This window comes from Peromyscus californicus, unplaced genomic scaffold (assembly GCF_007827085.1).
Source record: "Peromyscus californicus insignis strain IS unplaced genomic scaffold, ASM782708v3 Scaffold_6__1_contigs__length_162567912, whole genome shotgun sequence".
NCBI classification, from domain to species: Eukaryota; Metazoa; Chordata; class Mammalia; order Rodentia; family Cricetidae; genus Peromyscus; species Peromyscus californicus.
In genome coordinates, this window is record NW_026294584.1 from 126,217,358 (window position 1) to 126,241,225 (window position 23,868).

Below are 23,868 nucleotides of genomic sequence, written 5' to 3' on the forward strand. Positions count from 1 at the left end.
AATAAGAACTACCTTTATTTGGAGACCAACTAAAGAAATGCTCCAAGGGCCCCATGTTTGAATCTATTTCTGTGTGACAGTATTCAGGGAGATGAAATGATAAAGAGAAAATTACAGTTGTAAGAGCAAATTTTATACTAATTAGCTATTAAAACTCCATTTCAGCCACTGGGTCCCATCAAAGATACATCAAATACAGCAAGCATGGCATTTGCTTGTAAGAGATGAAAGGAAACAAATTTAAAGTCAAACAAAACAAAGTGTAACATGGCTAGAAAATCTGTTGTGTGTAAGGAACCTGTTTTCAAAGTAGGCATCTCTGACAGATGCCTACACCTGACATCAGCAAAAGCATTACTCCATCTTTTCATTTATGGGTTTATAAACTTTATAACTATGTGACAAGTTACCAGTCTAGCAATACTTACTTTAACATCTAATTAGGGAAGGAAGAAAAAGAAAAAAATGACTGATCCTGTACTTTACTCAGGCCAGGAAATAGGTTGTTTTCATACAGCAGTTGAGTACTGGAGGATGGTGGTGTGATTACAAAGCATTAGGTTCAATCCAGCCTTGCATATACAGACATATAATTACATTTTTGTGTTTTTGCACAGTTTTGTTCTTCTGAGCAAGTATTCAGGTTTTAATACTATTGAGATATCAACTTATGGAACTGCATTTTTTTTTTTTTTTTTTTTGGTTTTTCGAGACAGGGTTTCTCTGTGTAGCTTTGCGCCTCTCCTGGAACTCACTTGGTAGCCCAGGTTGGCCTCGAACTCACAGAGATCCGCCTGGCTCTGCCTCCCGAGTGCTGGGATTAAAGGCGTGCGCCACCACCGCCCGGCGGAACTGCATTTTTTTAAGTTACTAAGGGCTAGGAAGAAGGCATAGTGGGTAAAGTGCTTGCTGTCCAAGCATACAATTTGGATCCCTAGCACCTAAATAAATTCCTGATGATGTGACAGTCCACCTACAATCCCAGTTGTTGGGAGGGGAAAACAGGGGATTCCCAAAGGAAACTGGCTAGCTAGACTAGCCAAATTGGCAAGATTTGGGTACAGCAAGAGAGCTTTCCTCAATAAATAAAGAGAAGAATAATCAAGGAATACACTTGATATCAACCTCTGGCTTCAAAATATAGCTGCACATTTACCCATATACTTGCCCACCCACACATGCAAATACATGGACACCATGCAAACATACACATGCCCCCAAATAAATAAATCTTAATAATCTTCTGTTTCTTGTCATTCATATAATGGGATTATTTAGCACTTGTAGCTTTTAAGAACTCTGTCGTACAAGGCTTTACATCCTATTGAGATTCTTCCTCTTTAGCATTCAATGCGGTGGCCCTGTTTGAACAGGAGACCACTTCAATTTTAAATCCACTTTGAAACACTCTCTAAATATAGCACAGCAAAGAATATAAGGCTACCCCCACTTTTGACACAGAATCACCTCAGAAATAAATGCAGCAATAAATCTCAACAGGACCGATCTCTCAGCACATGCTCAGAAACCAATTAATACCTGCCACCCAGCTCTGCAGCTCACATCCCACTTAAAGAATAGGATGAAAGCACACACAGCCGGTAGTTTTACTAGCACAGTAGAGTTATACAAACCCTTCCCTTCCTTAAGTCATGGAAACTGCATCACAAGGTACATTGAACCACTGCCTGGCTCAGTCTCACCAAGATTTATGAACCATGAGACTGCCGTTAAGGGGGGACAGTCAAATGACTATCTCAGAAGCTTTGCCCCTGTGCCAGCCCTGAGGTGACACAAATGGGAGACAGAAATGGACAAATCCCTCAGGGAACTCAAACATGATGGAGGATACTAAGGTAAGCAATTTTAACTCCAAATGATGGGGGCTCTTATTAGAAGTACATTAATTGTCCAGCTATGTATGGAGAGCACCATGCTCCACCCTGCATGCCAGGTGGTCCAGGCAGCCATACAAGGAAAGACACTTAAAATGGGGAAGACTATGCACAAAGAATCTGAAGCATAAAAATAATGGGGCATGTTTGTGAATGAGAAATGGTTCTGCAAAGCTGCTGTATCAGAGTTAAGGACACATTATCTTAGGGCATGACATCCAGGAAGTGGCCTGACTATGTGGGGATAAAGTTTCCTTTATCTCTGTGCCTTTGGTGAGTCCTGGTGAGTCCCAGGCTCTCAGCCTTACCTAGAACCTGACTGGTATATAGATAACAGTGAATAAGAATTATGAATAAGAAAATACTCAGTCTATGTAACTCAGCAGGTAGGACTGTATCCTTCAAGACAAAGCCATCAAGATCATACAGACTAAAGAGGTGACTTTTATGCTGATGTCAGGTTTCAAAATTGTCTTGTGGTTTTATGTGAAAATCCTAAAAGTGGTATCAGTACTATACCTGCATTTAATCTCCATTTTGGTGCGTTCAGTCAACATACAAAACCAACACAGTTTATGCTTATGTCTTTCGTCTGTGGACTACGAATTTTTATACCATTTATCATTCCAATCACACATGAACTTCACAGTTTCCATCGGAAATGGGTTGGGAATGGAGAGATGGCTCAGTGGTTAAAAGCAGTTACTGCACAGACAGAGGACCCAGGTAAAGTTCCGAGAGCCCATGTGGCAGCTCGCAACCACCTGTAACTTCAGTTCTAGAGGTGCCAATACACTTTTCTACCCACCATGGGCTTTTGCAATCATGTGGTACATATAGACTCAATCAATCAAGCTCACACGTATAAACTTTAAATAGTTCTAAAGTCTATTTTGATGGCTGGCTGATGGCTTTGTGATCAAGTGAGTGGGTTTTCTTAGATCCAGCTATTTATGACAAGTTTTGTCTTTTAGAACCAAATGTCACTTTAATATCAAAAGAAAAATATATGTAGTTCATCACTGAAAATTCTCCCCCATCTGACTGCTATGAGGGAGGTTCATCTCAATATTCAACTGATGGTTCTGTTATGGTTTCTAACTACTAAAGATGTACCTCAACTTTGCAGATTCTCTCTCTCTCTCTCTCTCTCTCTCTCTCTCTCTCTCTCCCTCCCTCCCTCCCTCCCTTCATTGAAGTTGAAGCTTGAACACATTTTAAATTAAGTTTCTCTCGGAATCAAAGGTAATCATTATTTCCTTTATGTTCTACATGAATATTCTCATAATTTATTTTGCCTTTTTGACTTGAAGATTGGTTTTGAATTCTTTTTTTTCTATCTGTCCTTTCTCAGAGTAACCTCCAAGGTATCAACTTATACAAGAGCATGCTAGAGAAATCTCCCATGGGTGTTCTTGCTTAGCTGATCCAAACCTTTAGATGATTTTAATGGGAATAGTTGCTTCACATTGGTAAGTGTTGGGCATGTCCTTGACTGTGTTGTCATTTTCCCTAGCCAAGAATAAGGAAAACTAAACTTGGAATGTGATCCTTGTGGAGGTAGTTGGAGTGTCACATATTTGGCTTGCCTTGTACATCTCTGTGACCATGGATAAGCCCCATTTTATGTAATCCTCAGTTTCCCATAGAAACAAGTTCCCTTAATGGGATACCATGGAGACACCTTTGGATCCTGTATAGTAGAGCCCTCCTACGTAAAGGTGGGTCATACGTGAGAACATACAAGTGACATCCTTAGTCATCTCTGATCTACTTCCCTTCCCCCTTCAATTTCTTCTCCCTTCCCTCTTCCTTCTGTCTTCCTTCATTCCATTTCTTTTCCATTTTTTCCTTTCCTTTCCTTGGGTTTTATCCGCTTCCCTCTTTTCTAGATATGATTATGTATTTTGTTTAATTTTATGTGTGTGTGTGTGTGTGTGTGTGTGTGTGTGTGTGTGTGTGTGTGTGTCTATACATGGAAGCCATAGATGGCCAATGAGCATTCTTCTCACTTGGATTTTACCTTATTCTTTGAGACAGAGGGTCATAATGAAATTGGAGTTCATCAGTTTAGTCATATTCCAATAGCTAGTCATATTCCAAGTCCCAAGGATCCTCCTGTCTCCATTCCTCCAATTCTGGGGTTACAAGCATGTGCCACTGCTCACATGGTTCTAAGGAATGGATTCAGGTCTTCATGTCTATACAGCAAGCACTTTATCAACTGAGCCATTTTCTTAGGCTCTGGTTTCATATTTTGTCTAGCATAAGCCATCATAGTTGGCAGGATGACATGTAAATTACCATTGAAGTCAGCCAAACTCGTGTCTAGGTAGAGTTGGCTCTTTTTTTCGAGATGGGTCACTGTGGCCTTCTGATGGGTCATTAATAGTCTTCTGCCTTGGTGAGGTCAACAGAGAAAAAGCTATCAGTGCAAGACTGCTGCAGGATACATAGACTCACACTATCTGGTATATGTACTACTCCATATGATTAACTTTAACAGCAAGTCCAGGCCTGCTGGCAAGTGAATGGACATTTTAAGTAAAAATAATAGTTCTGGTATATGTTCTGAGTGACAGAATAATAACAGAGCAGAACAGGAAACCTTTCATCTTTGTTAGTAAAAACACATTTACTCTCCTTGTATGCCAGTATATAATAAAATTGGTTAACAAAACCAGAAATTTTCACTGATCCTTTAAAATTGAGTATTATCAACCTTACCTCCAATGCAGAATTGTCCAGGAGCAGCAAACTCATTCGTTTTTACCTACAAAGTTCTAACATGATTAAATAATAGAAGCTGTAATGTTGGTTATGATTATGAGAATAATCCCTGCATATCACTCTTACTGCTGAGTTTGCAAAGAACCTAACCAAGCTCTGAGGCAGGTATTCTTATCACTATTTCTATACAAGAAACGAAAGCTTAGAACTGAGTGATACCTTCCCCGGCAAGACACCAGTGACTGAGTGGCAGGACAGACATCAACCTTGGGACTTGAGGACAGAAGCTTTTCTGGTGAACTTTTCTACATCTGAAAAAAAAGTTCACTGCTTTTTTCTTTCTGTTTCATTTATCTTATCATCATTTCATGTTCTTATTGGTCGACACTAGAATGCTTAGGCTTTCCAGGACCTCAAGATTGGAATCATCATCCAACAATGAGACCACAGAAGAATAACATTAGCTATTTTCTTTCCTTTCCTCCTGCCCTCTATTTTTTTCCCTTCTCATCTCTCCCTTACATTTTCTTCCTTCCTCTCCTTTTCTTCTCATCCTTCTTTTCCCCTTCCTTCCTTTTCTTCCTACCCTTTTCTTACTCTCCTCCCCTCCCTTCTTTCCCTTCCATGCTCCCCTTTTCCTCCACCTTTCCCCTTTCTTTCTTGAAATGATAAGACCACATGGTGTAACTGTTCTTCTTCTTCAGTGGCCTGAATAATTAAGCACAATAACTCCAACTTAGAAGAGAGTAACCTTCCAGATCCTGGAGCATTTCACTCATTACAACTCATTAGAATCCATCAAGGAGCATATAGTCAAGTCTGCAGGTCCACTGGAGCTGATCACAGCCTGATTTAATTTTCCAGTCCTCATATACTTATGCTTAGGTTAGACTACACCTAAGCTTCAAATGGTCACATCTGGCATGAGAACACACACACAAAAAGTTGATTAAACTCAGAAGTAGATTTCATTGGCCTTACTGAATAGTACTAGGGACTTCCTTTGAAAAGAAAAGTAAAATTTCTACCACAGCTTCAGCACCTGCCCCTCCTCCATGTGCTTTGTGCAATAGCAAGGCCACACACACACACACACACACACACACACACACACACACACACACACACAAAACACACTGGCTTTCAGTGTAGCTGAACACTGGACTAAACTGGCCTCCTAGGGTGAGCATGCAAACACACTCGTCTTTCCTTCTAGGGACTTAATCCCTTTTCCTCTTCTTGTTTTTATTTTCTGGTGAAGTTTACAAATTTCTTTTACATTTTAATTTGCCATCATCTGTTAGACTTCAGAACAGCCCTGAGCTGCTGTTTCTCTTCAGGTAACATGCAACTACAAATAACCATCTGCATTGGCACACAGTCAAGCTGATGGCCAAGGCAAGTGTCTGCCTGCATCCTAAGTCTTCCCAGAAAGTCTTTCTTTCCAGCCCACCAATTGATTTCATGAATGAAAGAGACTGGCACAGTTTACATGTGTTTGGGCATGAGTGATCTAGCAGTTTGCTCTCAAAATTCCAAAAGAATGGGAGAAATTACAGTGTGAAGTCTTGAGACCATAGTCTATTAGCATCCTGTCTTGGAGTTTTACTCAAGAATGACATGGATGCCCCTAAATGGTGGTGGGCTACATATAACAGAAATTTATTGTTGTCCATTAACATGCATCACAGAGAAAGCCAGTCTCTTGCAGTGTACTTAGTTCTCAGTATATTACAGGATAGATCAAGGAGAGTAGCTTCAATAGGGATTCCTACCCCACTCTCATTTACAGGAAAAAAAATAACAGACCAGTGTTCTCTTATTATCATTTATGCAAGGCAGGCAATGTGACTTGTGACTTGTTAGCAAAGACCATCTCTCTGTGCAGTTTTGATCATTTTGCAACACATTGTTTTATATAGTAGTTATACAGACTAAGTGATGATAAAGTACTTCACACAGGATGTGTCCAGTAGCTATGCAATGTTAACTATGAGTTTTATTCTGTCACCTTAAATTAACAGGAATTTTCTGTTTCCCTTCTAGGGAAGAACTTTGGGAACTGCAGCTTTCTCATTCCCTTCTTGGCTAATTTGTCTGCATTTTCTTTCTGTAACATTCCCAATAAGTTTGAGTCAAGTGATCTTTCTGCAACTGATTTTTGTCTGGAAAAACCTGTGAGATTTTTCAGATTGAAATATCAATAAATCTCCTGACCTGTCTTCAACCTATTTAGTATTGATTCATTCTAGAGCAATGGTGCCTTACAGCCAAAGCGTCGATGAGCTATCAAAGAGCTGTCCTGGAAATCACATTTAAACACACTCAGTCCTCATTACATTTCATAACACAGCCCATAGTTCCTGACTGTAGGCACAAATTCACTCAGACTGAGACCATGCAGTGACATTTACATTAAATTAGCAATACCTGTTTGTACTTGCGCTATTTAAGGAAATATCAAAGATTGATTATAAAAACCCTCGTTAGGGCAGAAGACTGGCCATGAAGAAAGCTTCTGAAATAACTCTCAGTCAAATTCAAATCATTTGGTCCCCTAATCTTTTACTCACTGGAACATTGGAGGGATTGGAGAAGCTGCTTTGTTGATTGTGACATCTGTCCAGGTTAGAAGAAACCTTGTCACACCTGAATTCTTTTTTTCTAAACAGCACATCCCATCAACAGTGATGTGAAACCATTAAGAGTGACAGCCAAAGCCTCTTCAGGACATTAAAAGAATACAGCATGGGACAGTTTGGGGGTCAATACACAAGTGGCATCTACCATATCCCTGGAAGTCACTCTAGCTCTCTGCTGGCACCGTGAGAAACTGTGTCAAAGCCCTTTCTCACGACTCTCCAGACAGCTGCTGCCTCAGACAAAATAAAAAATGAAGCTGCTTTCTGGGTCTATGACTGGGGAGGAAAAGCACTATTGTTTAAGGCCTCGTCTCCATGACAACAGCCAACAAGAAGCTACATCACTGTGTCTTTCTTTTCCTCTGCCCTAAGTGGGCCAAAGTGACTTCAGCAGGCAAAGTGAGCTGGCGAATCTTCAAGAGATCATTTCAAGAGACTCACAAGAGAACTCCATGTATCAAAGCCCCAGACGTCCTCAAAGAGATTCCATATTTTAAATTTTTTGCAGTGGCTTCACACTCTGCCTCACCAAGTAGTGAAAATGATCAGAGCAGTCTGCAATGACTGGCCCTTTTACTGCATGAGCCTTCATCTTGAGGAGAACAGTGTCCAGTCTAACTGTAGGTATCAGTTTCAGCCTTGATGGTTGCTGAACCCACAGTCCCCATGCATCCTGAGCTAGCTGTGAATGTGGCTCAATACTAGTCAATGACAATATATCATGATGTCAAAATGTTGGACACCCCTACTCTCGATAGTGATATGAGCACACTATTTCTTCTCTGTATGTCAGTTTTCTCATCTTCCAAATGGACAGGATATTACTAGGAATCCTAGGGGTTGGTGATAAGATTAACTGACTCCATCATATTAAGTGCTGAACACGGTATAACAGACCATGTTAAATAATTTGCTATGAAATCCTTTTCTTTTTAGTGTTTTTTTTTTTTTAATTTATTGAATCTTGGGGATTCTGATGTTGGCTGGAGGAAGCTTTGGCTTTTCTTTCCAAAGCCAATGACTATGTCTTAATTGTCCTGTGCATGGATAACCTTGGGCAACACTGTCTGGCATTGTCTGGCAACCACTCCTTGGTTATTTGTTTCTATGAACTTTGAGATAAAAACCACACAGGCATGCATACACACACACACACACACACACACACACACACACACACACACACACACACACAAAACATCTTATCAATAAAACAGTATTAGTGGGATTTGGGAGATGGCTCAGTGTTTATCCACTTGCAGTTCTTGAGTTTGAATCCCTAAAACCCATGTAAAATTCAGAATAAAGCATGAGCATCTGTAATCTAAAATCCCCTACAGAGAGATGGGAGATGGAGACAGGAGAATCCTTAGAAAATTGAGGGTGTTCACCACAGAAAACAACAAAGACCCTATCTCAAACAGTATAGAAGGCAAGAACCAAAACTCAAGTTGTTGTTGGACCTCCATACGTGTACCATGGCACTTGAGCAACCATATTTATATACATGAAGACACACAAACACACATCTGAACACAATTTTAAAAATCAAAATTTGTATCTCAGTACTCTAGGGGAAGAAAACAAAAAGCAAAGCCCACCATGTTCTTGTTATAACCACTTGCCCTCACATTACATTCTATGTCCTTGTTTACCTATTTATTTATTTACACAGCATCATTTCATAAGGGCATCAGGTTGGAGGAGCTGGCATTATCCCCACATATAAAAGTACAACTTAAGTTCATTGAGATTAAGAAACCAGACAGAAATTAGAGACACAAGGAGTTTCAAACTCATTCTCACCTCATTATACCCCAGCATATCCTCATTAAAGAACTGCAAGATCTTTGAACTGACAAGTTAATTCTAAGCCAAGGAGAGAATAGCAACAACAAATCTTTCATTATCGAGTACTCAGTTTCAGAGTGTAGTCTGGAAACAGTCTTTTCTTCTACACACAGATGAACACTGACAGTAGGTAGCCACTCATGCCAACTTATCTATGGGAATGGAAACAGCTCAAGCCATGATGGGGACTAGAGATACAAAACTACAGAAAGAGGACTGAATTATTAATCCCAGGTAGCATTCCATGTATTGCATTTTCTCAAGGCCAGAAGGCTGGTATAGCCAAAGGTGCTGATATTCTGAGTAGGAGAGAAGGAAACCCCACTTAGCCTAGTTGATCACTTAGTCTTTCACTTTCAGTAAAGCTATTTAATAGATTCTGCTCTTATAACATGGCTTATAAAGGAAACACACACACACACACACACACACACACACACACACACACACAAACACACACACCTCACTTAAAAGTAGGCTTCATAATTTCAAACATTACCTTTGTGGGACACATTAAAGAGATGTTTCCTCTACCAGTCTTAGGAAAGGAGACATGGCACATGAGCTCCAACTGAACCAACATAATTTGGGCGATGTTAGGGACTCTGGATATAAGGCTGAGGTAGAACATTATTTATCTAAGGAGTTTACCACCAAGAGAGGAAGGACAAATAACTTTTTAACCAGAATCTGAGATATGGAAGGTATGAGAAGAGGGGAAGAGGAAAGGATATGCTAATTATGATATAAAGATAGAAGCAGCAAATAAGAGGGTGTTCCAGTCTAGTTCCTTTACCCTGCATTTGTGAGCATTTAACCCCACAAGCGTGTGTGCGCGCGCGCACACACACACACACACACACACACACACACACAATCTTTAAAAGTGATATCAGAGCAGCCATTCTTAGAAGTGGGATGTACATATGGAATGCTTAACCTAAGAAGCATCCATTGTGCCAAGCACTTAATTTTAATTGAGTCGTTTATTTGTATAACCTTAATAGATACCCTTGGCTCAGAAGGCAGGTCAGGAAAGCAGGGCATAGATACTTTAATGAGCCTTCCAAAGTCCCATGGGTGTAAAGCAGAACATTTTAGAGATAAACCCTGCCCTCTAGGCCCACAGTCCAGGTTTCTGAATAACCAGAATGCCTTCCAGTAGAAGGCAGAATGTGTCTCTAGACAGGCTCATGTTTCAGTATCGCTAGACACAGAACCTCTCAACCCTGGTGCTACTACCATCTAAGGCTTGGTCATACCTTGCCATGAACCATTCTGTGCATTGTAGGATGTTCCACTGCATCACTGGCATCTGCCTCTTAGATGCCTATAGTTCCTTTACCCTGCATTTGTGAGCATTTAACCCCACAAGCGTGCGCGCGCGCGCGCGCGCACACACACACACACACACACACACACACACACAAAATCTTTAAAAGTTGCAAATGTTTTCTTGACATTTCTCATTTAGTTCAGTTAGGAGCCATGTAGTTAACATATTTTAATGCTATAAAGGGGCAGAAAGAGTACACTAAAACTCAACTGTGAATATCTTCCACTTCTATTATGAAGGCTTTGGGGGTTCGTCCTGAAGTGAAAGTGTGCCATTAAGAGTTTAACAAATAAAATTTATCTTTCAGTGAGAAAGATAAATTACAAAAAAAGCAGTGTTTTCTGAGAGCAACTACACACATACACACACACACACACACACACACACACACACACACACACACACACCTTACAGAATAAGGGGATCATAGGCTTTTTTATTAGTAGAGCCAAGGGTAGCAAGTGATAATTCCTAAGAAAGAAAATCCCAGGGGCTAGATGGCTTAACAGTTGTGAGTGCTCACTATTCTTGCAGAGGACCTGAATTCTGTCCCCAGCATCCATATCCCGCAGCTCACAACTGTCTATAACTCAAGCACCATGGGATTCAGTGTCTTCTTTTGACACCACCAAAACTTGCATAAATTTCACACACACACACACACACACACACACACACACACACACACACACGAATAAAAAATAAAATAAATCTGCAATAAGAATAACAACAAAAAAAGAAATAAATATAAGACAAGAACTGTCTGCCCTATAGAACCAAGAAAGAAGCCACATATTCCAAACAGTTTGATTTCATCTAAGAAACTTTCTGGAGCTGGAAATAAATAAGCCACCACCCCCAGGATGGTTTTCTTGTCACTAGGGGAAAGTCCCATTCATCTTACAAGTGGTCTTCATTAGACATTACTTTCCTAACCTCAAAATACAGTTTTGAATTTTTAACCCATAAATATTTTGTAAGTAAAATTGATGTTAATAGGAAATGTACGTCAGGTGGTGATTTGACAATGAACAAATCATGCAACTGAATATGTTCTTCAGAACTCAGATGTCTCTTCTTCTGCCTATTTTACCTAGCAGTGAGTTCTTTAACATGTCACTGGAAGGATTAGGAAGGTTTTTTTTTTTAATTTAATTTTTTATTTTTATTTTGCAATACAATTCAGTTCTACATATCAGCCATGGATTCCCTTGTTCTCCCCCCTCCCGCCCTCCTCACCTTCCCCCCAGCCCACCCTCCATTCCACCTCCTCCAGGGCAAAGCCTTCCCCGCGGACTGAGATCAACCTGGTAGACTCAGTCCAGGTAGGTCCAGTCCCCTCCTCCCAGGCCGAGCCAAGCGATCCTGCATAGGCCCCAGGTTTCAAACAGCCGACTCATGCAATGAACACAGGACCCGGTCCCACTGCCTGGATGCCTCCCAAACAGATCAAGCCAATCAACTGTCTCACCCATTCAGAGGGCCTGATCCAGTTGGGGACCCCTCAGCCATTGGTTCATAGTTCATGTGTTTCCATTTGTTTGGCTATTTGTCCCTGTGCTTTATCCAACCGTGGTCTCAACAATTCTTGCTCATATAAATCCTCCTCATTCTCGCTAATTGGACTCCCAGAGATCCACCCGGGGCCTAGCCATGGATCTCTGCATCCAGATCCCTCAGTAGTTGGATGGGGTTTCTAGCACAACAATTAGGGTGTTTGGCCATCCCATCACCAGAGTAGGTCAGTTTGGGCTGTATCTCGACCATTGTCAGCAGTCTGTTGTGGGGGTATCTTTGTGGATTTCTGTGGGCCTCTCTAGCACTTTGCTTCTTCCTATTCTCATGTGGTCTTCCTTTACCATGGTCTCCTATTCCTTGTTCTCCCTCTCTGTTGTTGATCCAGCTGGGATCTCCCGTTCCCCCAAGCTCTCTTTCCCTCGACCCTCGCCCTTCACTACCCCCACTCATGTCCAGGCTGTTCATATAGATCTCTTCCATTTCTCTGTCATTGGGCGATCCCTGTGTCTTTCTTGGGGTCCTGTTTTCCAGGTAGCCTCCCTGGTGATGTGAGTAGCAGTCCAGTCATCCTTGTTCCACATCTAGTATCCTCCTATGAGTGAGTACATACTATGTTTGTCTTTCTGAGTCTGGGTTACCTCACTCAGGATGATTTTTTTTGTAGATCCATCCATTTGTCTGCAAACCTCATGATGTCATTGTTTTTCTCTGCTGAGTAGTATTCCATTGTGTATATGTACCACATTTTGTTTATCCATTCTTCAGTTGAAGGGCATCTAGGTTGTTTCCATGTTCTGGCTATTACAAACAATGCTGATATGAACATAGCTGAACAAGTGCTCTTGTGAACCCCACATCTGACAGAGGACTGATATCCAGAATATATAAGGAACTCAAGAAATTAGACATCAAAATGCCCAACAGTCCAATTAAGAAATGGGCTATAGAGCTAAACAGAGAATTCTCAACAGAGGAAACTCAAATGGCTGAAAGACATTTAAGAAGTTGCTCAACATCCCTAATCATCAGGGAATTGCAAATCAAAACAACTCTGAGATACCACCTTACGCCTGTCAGAATGGCTAAGATCAAAAACAATGTAGACACCTTATGCTGGAGAGGATGTGGAGCTAGGGAAACTCTCCTCCACTGCTGATGGGAATACAAGCTTGTACAACCACTTTGGAAATCAAAATGGCACTTTCTTAGAAAATTTATTAGTAGAGCCATCTCCCCCAAGATCCAGCTATACCACTCTTGGGCATATACCCAAGCAATGCTCACCCACACCACAAGAGCACTTGTTAAGGAAGGGTTTTAAAGTCTGCTTTACAAACTACCTTGAACCTTTAGAATCAGGTACAATTCTATGTTCCTAGCCAACTTTATCATTTCAAAATTGGATTTCTCTTAAATGAGGATCTAACTATCTAAGGCAAGCAAGTTGAGCACAGAAGATGTAATCTACTCCTCTTTGACTAGCCAGGCAGACAAAAATGTGTGGCTTTGGATTGAGACACGGCATTGCTCTGGGATAACCATCTCCCCAGCTTCTCTGACTCTTCTACCAACAAGGGGATGTAAATATACTGTGTCAGTAGATTCTTTTAAGGCTGAATGATCTGAGACTGGATAAGGTCTCAGGATATGCTTAGATGCATGGCCAATTCCCAATTGTTAGTGTCCCTTTTCTACTACCATTGAAGAGAAACACTCATGGCTTTGGGGAACATTTCCCAGCCTCCCCTGCTATTCGGATAAGGCAATAACATTTTGGTTTTGTTTGTTTGTTTACAAAGTTACATCTTTCCACCCCTAGCTATTTGATAAACTCTCTTCAACTCCAGGAAGAAACTTCTCTACAACCATCCCACTATGGCCTTGGTGACAGCTGGATTATTAGAGGCAAGAGTTGAAGAAAGTAGCCTCTAGACAAAAGCAGTCTTTCATGGGGCAGCATCATGCTCCTAGTGTGCTCTGCAGTGGGAGATACCCACAGAAATGGTCTCTAGTTAAAAAGCAGCTCTCTGAACAGAAAGACTCCACAGTAAGCTTTCAGTAAAGGAGTGGGAATCTTAAGCAGATGGAGGATTTTTTTTTTAGGCTTTACAGTTGTTCATTGAAGAATACTGAGCTTTTACATTCTTCATAAATAGTAAATAGATTTAGTCATAAATTTCCTGTAATGTGTGCTTTGTTCTTTTCATTTGGAGGCAAGTTGCAATTTCTGATTAAACATGATAAATCATTATACATCAACCATTGTACAAGGATGACAGCCACCAAGAAATGCCATTTCTGCGCTGATGAAAAGCATTTCAAAGACATCAAATCCCACACATCTGCCATGTATTGTCAGCAAGAGAAGACACTGCAGTGTCTTGTGGCATTCTAAGGATAGTCTACAGCTGGCATGGAAGTGAATAGTAAGGAAGACACTCAAGAGATGGGATTAGATATCAGTCCTCATCTCAGAGATGACTCCTGCTAAGAAATGCCAGGGGGAAAAAAACCACTTTATTCTCCAGCTGGATCTGAACTAAACAGAAAGCAAGTCAATTGCATGTAGAACAGAAAACTCTAGAAAGGCAGTATACATGAAGCCACATTTACTCTTTTCTCCAGGGATGAAGATCATGAAATTTCGCCAGGTATGGTGGCATATAGCTTTAGTCCCAGTACTCTGGAGGTAAAAACAGGGGCAGAGGCAAAGGTAGAGAGATACCTATAAGTTTGAGGCATCCTGGTCTACATAGTGAGTTACAGGCCAAGCAAAGCTACATAGACTCTCTCTCAAAATGAACAAACAAACCAAAAATATTATGAAATTGTTAATATTTGGGAACTGCTGACATCAGGTGCAGAGTTGCAACTAACAGTATCATGTGTTTTGGATTGGCCAACAATGGAGATTTTGGCACAGCCATGGAAAGGATGTGCTACCTTGCCATTCTCAGAAGGCATTTTGTCTTTTCCAGCACTGTAGCTTCTCCTTGACCATCGAAGGACCAGATCTGGAAGCTCAGACAACAGATGCATGTATTTGCTTTCAGTTCACACCATAATCTGGCCTCAGCCAAAGTTGAAAGAGTAACGGAACTGGAAATAGGAACCTCTCACAGGTTCATCCTTTGTTCCACAAAATTACATGGTCACCTCATAAGGATTTCAAACAGAATATGCTGAATGCTAGAATTATCTGAAAACCAAACAGTTGAATAGAATTCTATATGATTCATGTATCAAAGGCCTGCCAGTCACTCCCCATCTGTAATAAGATTTCTGTAGGCACTAATGAGAATTGTTATCCACTCCCCAACAAGCTGTTACATCTTCACCATCTACTAAAATTCTTCGCACAATATAAATGGACTACCTATTTTTTGAACCAGTATGTAAAATACAGGGGAGTTACCATAAGTGTGTTTTCCACTGATATGAATCGGACCAAATGGATTCTGCAGGGGGAAAAAAAAGGAGTAGATTTTTCTTTTTCTTTTTTTTCTTGTTCAACTTAAAATCACAGTCTCTCTGAAAAATGAGAAAATAAAGCCTCAGCAAAAATGCAAAGAGACTTTAACTCAGTAAATTCTACACTCTTCCGCTGCTGAAGTCCCAGGCTTTGGCAATCAATGAATAATTTAAAGCATTGCTTCTCAAATTTTAATGTTCACACCAGAATCCAAAGATCTTGTTAAAATGCATGCTTAGTTTCACTAGGTTGCTGAGTCTCTGTATGTCTAACCAAATAGTGGGTGCTGCCCATAATGCAAGTCCTTTGAATAAAATTTTGAACTCTACCCAACATTTATGTGCATGCTGACAGTAAAACCTAATCTGCACAGAAAATGTGAGCCTGCTAGATATAAGCTCCTTAACCTTACAGAGTCATAGAAAAATTATGTTAAACCCTGACTATAAGAAACCCTTAAAATTCAATTGACTTTTGTTATCTGAAGGTGTCTCTGTCTCTCAACAGAGAAACTTCCTATATTGCAAGATATAACCCCACTTTAAGGTACCTTAGGTTATTCTTGTAAGTACAATGGATTAAAACACCTACACTAACAAAAGTACAAATAAAATATGCAAACACTGTGTGCACTGTCTTCTTTACTGATCTTAATTACAGTCTACAGACTTTCCTCTAATTACTAACAGCAAGTTGGGTCTTGAATAATTAGGAGGGGATGCAACTTATCATCACTGGAAAAGACTTAGAATACAAAAAAAACTCTTGTTTTTCAAATGTCATGATGATACCATTCATATATATGTATGTCTGTGTGTTTATATATATATATATATATATATATATATATTACTGATTAAAAAACCCATACAAAATTAACCTGACAGAAGCATCTAGTGGCAAATTAATCATGATATAGAATGGTGTTTTGTAAGTAATTCTCAGCACTTACCACTATGCACCACTTACTGTACACCAATGCCTGCAACTCAACTCTTAGGAGTCAAGGAACTGACTAGGATGATATACTGGTAGGTTAAATATAGCTACTGATAGCCAGGGATGAGACCCATGTTCTAATACAGATTCTCACCTACAAAGTTAGACCAGTATCATTAGCAATGCTTAGGAATTTATTAAAAATATAAATTCCTGGGCCCCGCTCTCAACCTCTTTCAAAAGATAGAGACTTCTCAATCTGTATTTAAACAAGTTTTCCAGGGATGCTTAATGAATGCTTCTGGAAGTGGGGTTTCTTAAGAATGAGGAGGACCTTACTCATAAAAATGGGGCTGATTTGTAGACTGCACACTGAGACTTTTCTGTTCATTGTCCTACAACTTGGGCTGTGACAATAATTCCAGAGATGATGCTACTATGTCTGATCATGAGTGGGAGGGATCCTTTCATTAACGACTTGATTGTATCTCTACCATCTTCCAAAATATGATCTTCAACAATCTCCTGAACATCTGAAGTGAAACAGAACCTAGTATCACCAAATACAGTCTTTTCCATTTCAGGTGATTACTAGATACAAGCTCTGTCTCCAGTGTTGAATAAAGCTGACTAATTCATACTTGACAATGACTCATCTTCATGTGACCATCTAAAGAAACTGAGGTTTTGCAATTTGCTGAAGTCACATGGCACAACTTTTATTAAATTATGACAAGTTCTGTGTCTTTAAGGTACATGGAGAATTCCCTTTCAGCAATGATGATATTTGAGTCTATGTTACCTTTCTGAAAAGAAAAAAAAGTGGAAATAATAACTATGACTTCTAAAGTCAAAAATTGAATGCAAGAGAATGAATATTTGTATCCAAATTCATTATACATTATTGTCTAAAATTTTAATGAAATTTAAGCTGCTTCTGTGAACACATAATACCAACTCATATACATGAAATGGTTATTAACAGTCCCTCATTAAGACTTTTCTGGTTATTATCTCTTCGGATTCTTAGTAAATGAAAAACTTGGTATGTTTAAACGATGAAAAGTTTAGTAATGTTTCTTTGCCATAAAGTAGAAAAGTATAAGAGTTGGATTTTATTTGAAAGCATACAATAACCTCTCTCTCATTAGAAACTACAATATAACATTGTCTTGTGATAATGTGGATGGATTTTTGATACACCAGAAATGTTGGTCCTCTCAAGTGTATTAAATGATGATGTTTTAATTTGAGTGCATATGTACAATTAGAGCAATTACCACGTGGGCAGCAATATTGCCAGAAAAAGGATCCATTAGTCACAAAAGAGAAGACCTAATCTATATGAGAATACATTTACCGGAAATCTATGGTTCAATATAGACCTGCCAAAAGGCCCATTGAGCCATCCTGCTCCTATAAAACGATCTTGGCTTGTATCTAAAACTGCCTAGGTGAACTCTGGTTGGCACACCAACGGCTTTTTTTTCTGCCAGGGATGGTGTAGCAGAACACCTCCTCTGTGATGCTGCACATTAGAGTGACAACAACTGGATTCATTCATTGTTCCCTTCACCTACAGGAGTCCTGAAACAAGTCCTTTGGAACAACAATCATTCCCTTCTTCCACCCTAGGCAATTGACCTAAAAGCTACCTATAACTAGCAATAATATCTCAGACCCCAAGTAACTGATGAAAAGTCAAAAGAGTGAATATCATACAATGTTTGTATAACTGTAGACCAGGACAGCAACTCCATGGCCAACTTGGATACCAAAAATTCTTTTCTGAAGGACAGTTCTACCAAGAAAACACCTGAATGCATGTGATGGTGAAGGTGGCTGGGTTTATCTTCAAGCTATTCATTCTAATTGATAATTAATTTCAAACAACATCTTACCCTGCAGTCGTTATCTAAACAAAGTCTATTCTGATGCCCAGTCAACTAGAAATGACTTGATGCTCCCATGCAAAGTACAGACTCTTGGATCTACTTGTTTCCCAAAAGTTCATGTTAGCAAATGACGTAGATTGCCAAATGGCCAGTGTCAAAGTGCAAATGAGAGAAACCTCTAAGAATAAGAAGTGCAGAGAAACATGAAGCTTAGCAATGGAGGACAAAACAGTTTTTGGGAGAAATATTAGGAAGAGTATGAATGACAAAATAACAACCAGAATGAATAGAGGCAAAGAAAGAGGCAGAGGAAGTCTGGCTCAATATACAGTGCTCTCAGTACGTGTGCACTGAGTTAAACATTTTTTTTTTATGAAATTAGAAAGTTGTTTCTGCCTTTTCTCTAAGAGTACCAGGAAGTAAGACGAGGAGCTTAAGCATAAGTGGTTAAAAAATAAAGAGTGCTGTGACACGGCTTACATTTTAAAATGCCATCCTATTTTAAGAAAGAATTATTTTATGTATATGTGTGAGGCAGGTATGTACACCTTTTAGTGCAGTACTCAAGGAGGCCAGAAGAGGGCACTGGGTCATCTGGAGCTGGAGTTATAGGTGTGTGTCAGCCTGATGTCAATGCTGAGAACCGAAGCTGAGTCCTATGCAAGAACAGTGCTTGCTCTTCACAGCACTGAGCCATCTCTCCAGCCCTAATGTACATTTTTAAAAGAAATCATTGTAGCAATTATGGGAAACATAATCTACATGTGTCCAGAAGGAAGTCTGGGTATAGTTTACTAGTTAAAATGATAGTGCTGACTTTGATCACAGAGGGTTTGGTAGAGAGAGAAAAAAAAATGAAAGGTAGCAAAGAGTATTGGAGAAGTAAGAGAAACTACTTAGTGATGAATAATCCAATTCATGAGAAATCTTAATGACAGGAAAAACAGATTTTAATCTACCTACCTGGGTTGATTTCTATAGCTCCAGAGAGTAACAGACAAATAGGTTCATGGACTTACAGAACTCTGTAACTGAATTCTGTTGATTATTTTCCTTATCCATCTGTACTGTGGAATAGTGGTAAGTTTCTCCAATACAAAAGACTTAAGTATTGTGAGATACTTAAAGATATGTGTGAATATTATGTAAGTTAATCCATGCAAACATTCAAAGGGAATGTGTGAGATGAATTTTGGCTAGTCACAATGCTTAGAAGCAACACTACTCCAAAACTAATACCTATTGCAATCAGAAGGGTTTGGCAAACCATCCTCTATTGTTCACAATTTATTTAGAATGTTCCACCAAACCCAACAGCACCTTTTACACTCACAATACGACTCACCACTGTGCAAGGATACAGATTAAAATTAACCAAGAGAAGTGAGGAGGACAGTGCCCAATGTAAGCACCCAACATGGACACTTCTCACAGTGGAATCTTCTCCTTATCCTTCATGATAACACGCATAGTGACTGTGGCCAAGGAGGTTCACTGAGCCTTAGTGCTCAGAGTATTCATTGGTGCCTCATTACATTTGCTTGCCTGACTGGTTGGATAACCATGAGACTGAGCTAAGTCTTCTGGTTGGTTAATATTGTGGGACCCAAGACACACACACACCCAAGACTTACCCTAAGACACACTGTGGTCTACTGTGTATCACCAACCACCATCCTAGCACACATTCTTCCTCTTTTGTTTGACAAAGGCAAACATCATCATGCAAGGGCAAGAGAACTCTTAGGGACAAAGTGTCTAACAGACCAATGACTACAACTGTGGATGACTGATGTGACTAGCATTAGAAACGAGGTTAAAGTAATATGCTATTAAGCTAGTATTTGGGGTTAGCTTTTAGAAATAAGATTTATTCTTTCCATCCTTCCTTCCTTCTGTCATTTCTTTCTTTTAATTTGAAATTCTCTGTGTATCTCTGGCTGGTCTGGCCTAGAATTCATTATGTTGACAGGCTGTCCTTGAATTCACAGAGATCTGCCTACCACTTCCTCTTCAGTGCTGGGACCCAAGGCTTGTACCACCACACCTGGTTATTTTTCTTTTATCGATCATCTTAAATGAAAACCTTGCTTCAACCTAGTTTTTGTATCTCTTAAATAGAAAACAAAGAATTCTATACTCTGTTTCCTGTCTCTTTCAAAAAGATTACCTCTCATAACCTACTTGAGAGACAAAGTATTCTTTTGAAAAGATTGCCTCCCCATACCTCCCACAAAAAAAGGGGGGCGGAATTCAGCCTACATTCCAACATCCTTGCTTTTGTCCAAATTGTGAGAGTTTGGAGTTCTTTGGTTTAGTCTTTCTTGACAACTGAGCCTGTTAGTGGGGCAGAGCCTAAGGTCTTCACTTCTTGGGGGGATTTGGAGACAGGATGGGGATTACCTCCCATTTGATGTAACTGCTTCATACGTTTGACATTCAGTGAAATTGGGCATTTTCCATGGAGACTGATGCTTGACATAATGTTTTATGATGTCACAATAGTCAGGACCACCACAGTGAATTCAACTAGTGATTGTGAGTGTGTGTGTACAAGCACACGCATGTGCACAGTAATTGAAATCAACGATTTTAAAAGAAAATGAAAAGATTATTTTTAAAGCACCAGGAGATAGTGAAGGCTTTAAGGTTGTAAGAAATTTCCAAGATCTCTTAAGACAGATGCCTCTAAGGCATTTCAGGAAAGTATTAAATATTTAAGCTACAAAGTCCACATTTGTGTGTGTGTGTGTGTGTGTGTGTGTGTGTGTGTGTGTGTGTGTGTATGTGTGTGTGTGTGAACATGCACATATATGCCTCTGTGTGGGTATGTAAGCCAGAGGGCAACTTTGGGTGCTCTTTCTCAGAAGCAATCCCATTATTCACATGTGTTTTGAACTTGGAATGCATCACATAGGCTAGGCTGGTTGGACAGAAAGCCTGCACAGAACTACCTGTCTCAGCCTCCCCAGTGCTGGGATTACAGACACACACTGAAGTTCCTCATGCTAACATAGTAAGCACTGTACCAATGAGGCACCTCTCTGTCCAGTCCCAAGTCCCCTTCATTTTTCCTGATCCCATGTCTGTGCTCCATCGAAAACAGAGTTCTGGCCTTTGGTGTTTGCCCCCAGTTTCACTCCCCCCTGGCAGAGTTGGTCTCTGTAGCCCTGCAACAGAACAGATCAGGGTAAAGTTTTAAATTCTCATTTCCCAAGCTCTGTAAAACAAATGCTTTACTGACTTCAAGCTCAGAAAATTAAATCTTGAGGTTCTTATAAAAGTATGGCTCTTACGGAGCACTCATCCTGGTTTATTACATAGGAGGGGTAAGTCTATCTTGTAGCATGAATCTTAAAGGGTCTTATTAATAAAAACAAACCCAGAGCCAGGTATTGGGGTGAACACTGAAAGATTAGAGAAGCAGAACAAGCCACAGCCAACCTCACCTTGTCAATTCCTCAGCTGATCTTGTTTCCTCAAACTAGAAGCCTCTGAGTCCTCATCCAAATGGATCTCAGCTGAACTGCTGCTAAAAGCTAAAAGCTTAAAAAAGCTCTAGTTCCTGCTCCTCACACCTTATATACCTCTCTGCTTCTTGCCATCACTTCCTGGGATTAAAGGCATGTGTCACCATGCCTGGCTGTTTCCAGTGTGGCTTTGAACTCACAGAGATCCAGATGGATCTCTACCTCCGGAATGCTAGGAATAAAGGCATGTGTTACCACTGCCTGAACCTATGTTTAATATAGTGGTTGTTCTGTCTCTGACCCCCAGATAAGTTTATTGGGGTGCACAATATATCAACCACACTATCTACTAATAATTTATTTTCCTCATCGTAGCTCTGACTTTGTTTTGAACTTTTCCTTTTCAATCCTGAGAATATTTATTTAGCTTTTGGTTTTTTTTTTGGGGGGGTGGGGGCTGTTTGCTTTTTCTTAAAATGTATTTTATATTCAAATGCATATTCATGTGAATATACAAGCAAGCTGATTTAATACTAACATAGAGAATATAGTGGAAAACAGTCATGTAGATAATTAGCAAAAATGGAAACAAATCTAAACAGAGTGTCTGGCTGTGTAAGAAACAAAGTTGTCTATGAGGCAGAGAAAAAAAAAGGACTCATTTCTTTCTGATGAAGTCAGGGTAGACTTCCTGGAAGGTGTGACATCTCATTAGGGCATCTGATGGTGACTAGAAATTAGCAAAGAGGAAATATACAGTATATTGGAAGGAACAAAGGTAAAGAAGCCAGAGAACAAACATTTGGCTTCACAGGTCTATAGGAGCAAGTTGGTAAGAGAGGTTTTGGAGACCTAGCTGCAATGTTCACTCAGAAAGCCAAAGGAAATAACTGGAAGAAAAGACAGATACATTTAGAAGAGTTTGAATAAGGGAGGTGGGAATCATTCAGTATGAAGTCATGACAATCCAATGTCCTGTGGTCATATTGTACATGCCCCCAGCTCACTTAGCAGTTTCATGCAGAACAAAGGAATTACTGAAGGGAGGTATAGGTTATCTTGGACGGTGTCATTTGTTACTTATTCCCATAAAAAGATATACTAAATATTCTTCATATAAAATATACAAACATACAAAATATCATTTTAATTATATGTGCATATGTATTTGTGATCTAAAAATGGCATAGAGTCATCCTTAAGGGACCAAAGGAGTAAGGAACTGCAGGTAATGGAATCACCTCTATTTTCCAAGCACAACAACCCACCCATTATCTGGTCTGTCTTTGAGGTATGGACTAGGATTCATTAAGTTGGATGGCCGAACAACTTAATAAATTCTGCTCTCGAAATGTAGTTCTGACTAAAGAAAAAAATAGTAGTCAGTGGCTCAAAGTACTGTACACTAGTTTTGAGAAGCATATAGGGGAGAGGAATTCTCTAAATGACTTCTGACATTCACCAAGGACATTAAATAGGCTTTCAAGGTCTTCTCTTGACTTCTCACACATTAATCTCCATACGACCCAAATTCCTGCCCTCCTAATGACCTGTATGGCTTCTATAACACAGATAGCCAAAAGATGCCTGTCCCCATGATGTCAGTGCTAACCCACTGCTTAACATTATTAGTTTACCCTTATACACATGCATACATTTTATATACTATATAGAAGTACAATGCTACAAAATGATTCTGTTTCAGTATAAGAAATACATTGTTGCCCTGCGGCAGTGGCACATGCCTTTAATCCCAGCACTCAGGAGGCAGAGCTAGGGGGATCTCTGTGAGTTCAAAGCCAGCCTGGTCTACAGAGTAAGATCCAGGACCAGCACCAAAACTACAAAGAGAAACTCTGCCTTGAAAAAAAAAAGAAAGAAAGAAATATATTGTTACTTTCTTTGTATCTTGGGTTTACATTTTTTAAGACTTTCAGCAAGTCTCAGAAAGTCCATTAAATATCTACATCGTTATCAGGACAAAAGAATATACAGTGCTTCAGGTCTATAGCTATTTTCATGTATTTTAAAAAGCACCTCTCATACTTGAAGACCCCACAGGCCCCATTTTTGCTCCAGCAAAAAAAATTTTGCTCAAAGTGCAAACCTGTCACTCACAA

The 23,868-nt window shown here is 39.8% G+C and overlaps 1 protein-coding gene across 9 annotated transcripts in view; it reads left to right on the top strand.

Annotated features, from left to right (window-relative positions):
- The window catches only part of Grm7 (glutamate metabotropic receptor 7), a 930,315-nt gene that overhangs the window by 875,307 nt on the left and 31,140 nt on the right, over positions 1-23,868 (top strand). The window contains exons 11-13 of one of the 9 annotated variants that reach the window (XR_008214660.1): positions 3,095-3,140; positions 3,250-3,367; positions 6,672-6,852. The exons of 6 other annotated variants lie outside the window; for them this stretch is intronic. The gene's annotated coding sequence lies outside the window, so the exon portion shown is untranslated. Of the gene's footprint in view, positions 1-3,094; positions 3,368-6,671; positions 6,853-23,868 lie in introns of those variants that run through there. 2 more of the 9 variants (XR_008214659.1, XR_008214661.1) reach the window with 2 other exon arrangements.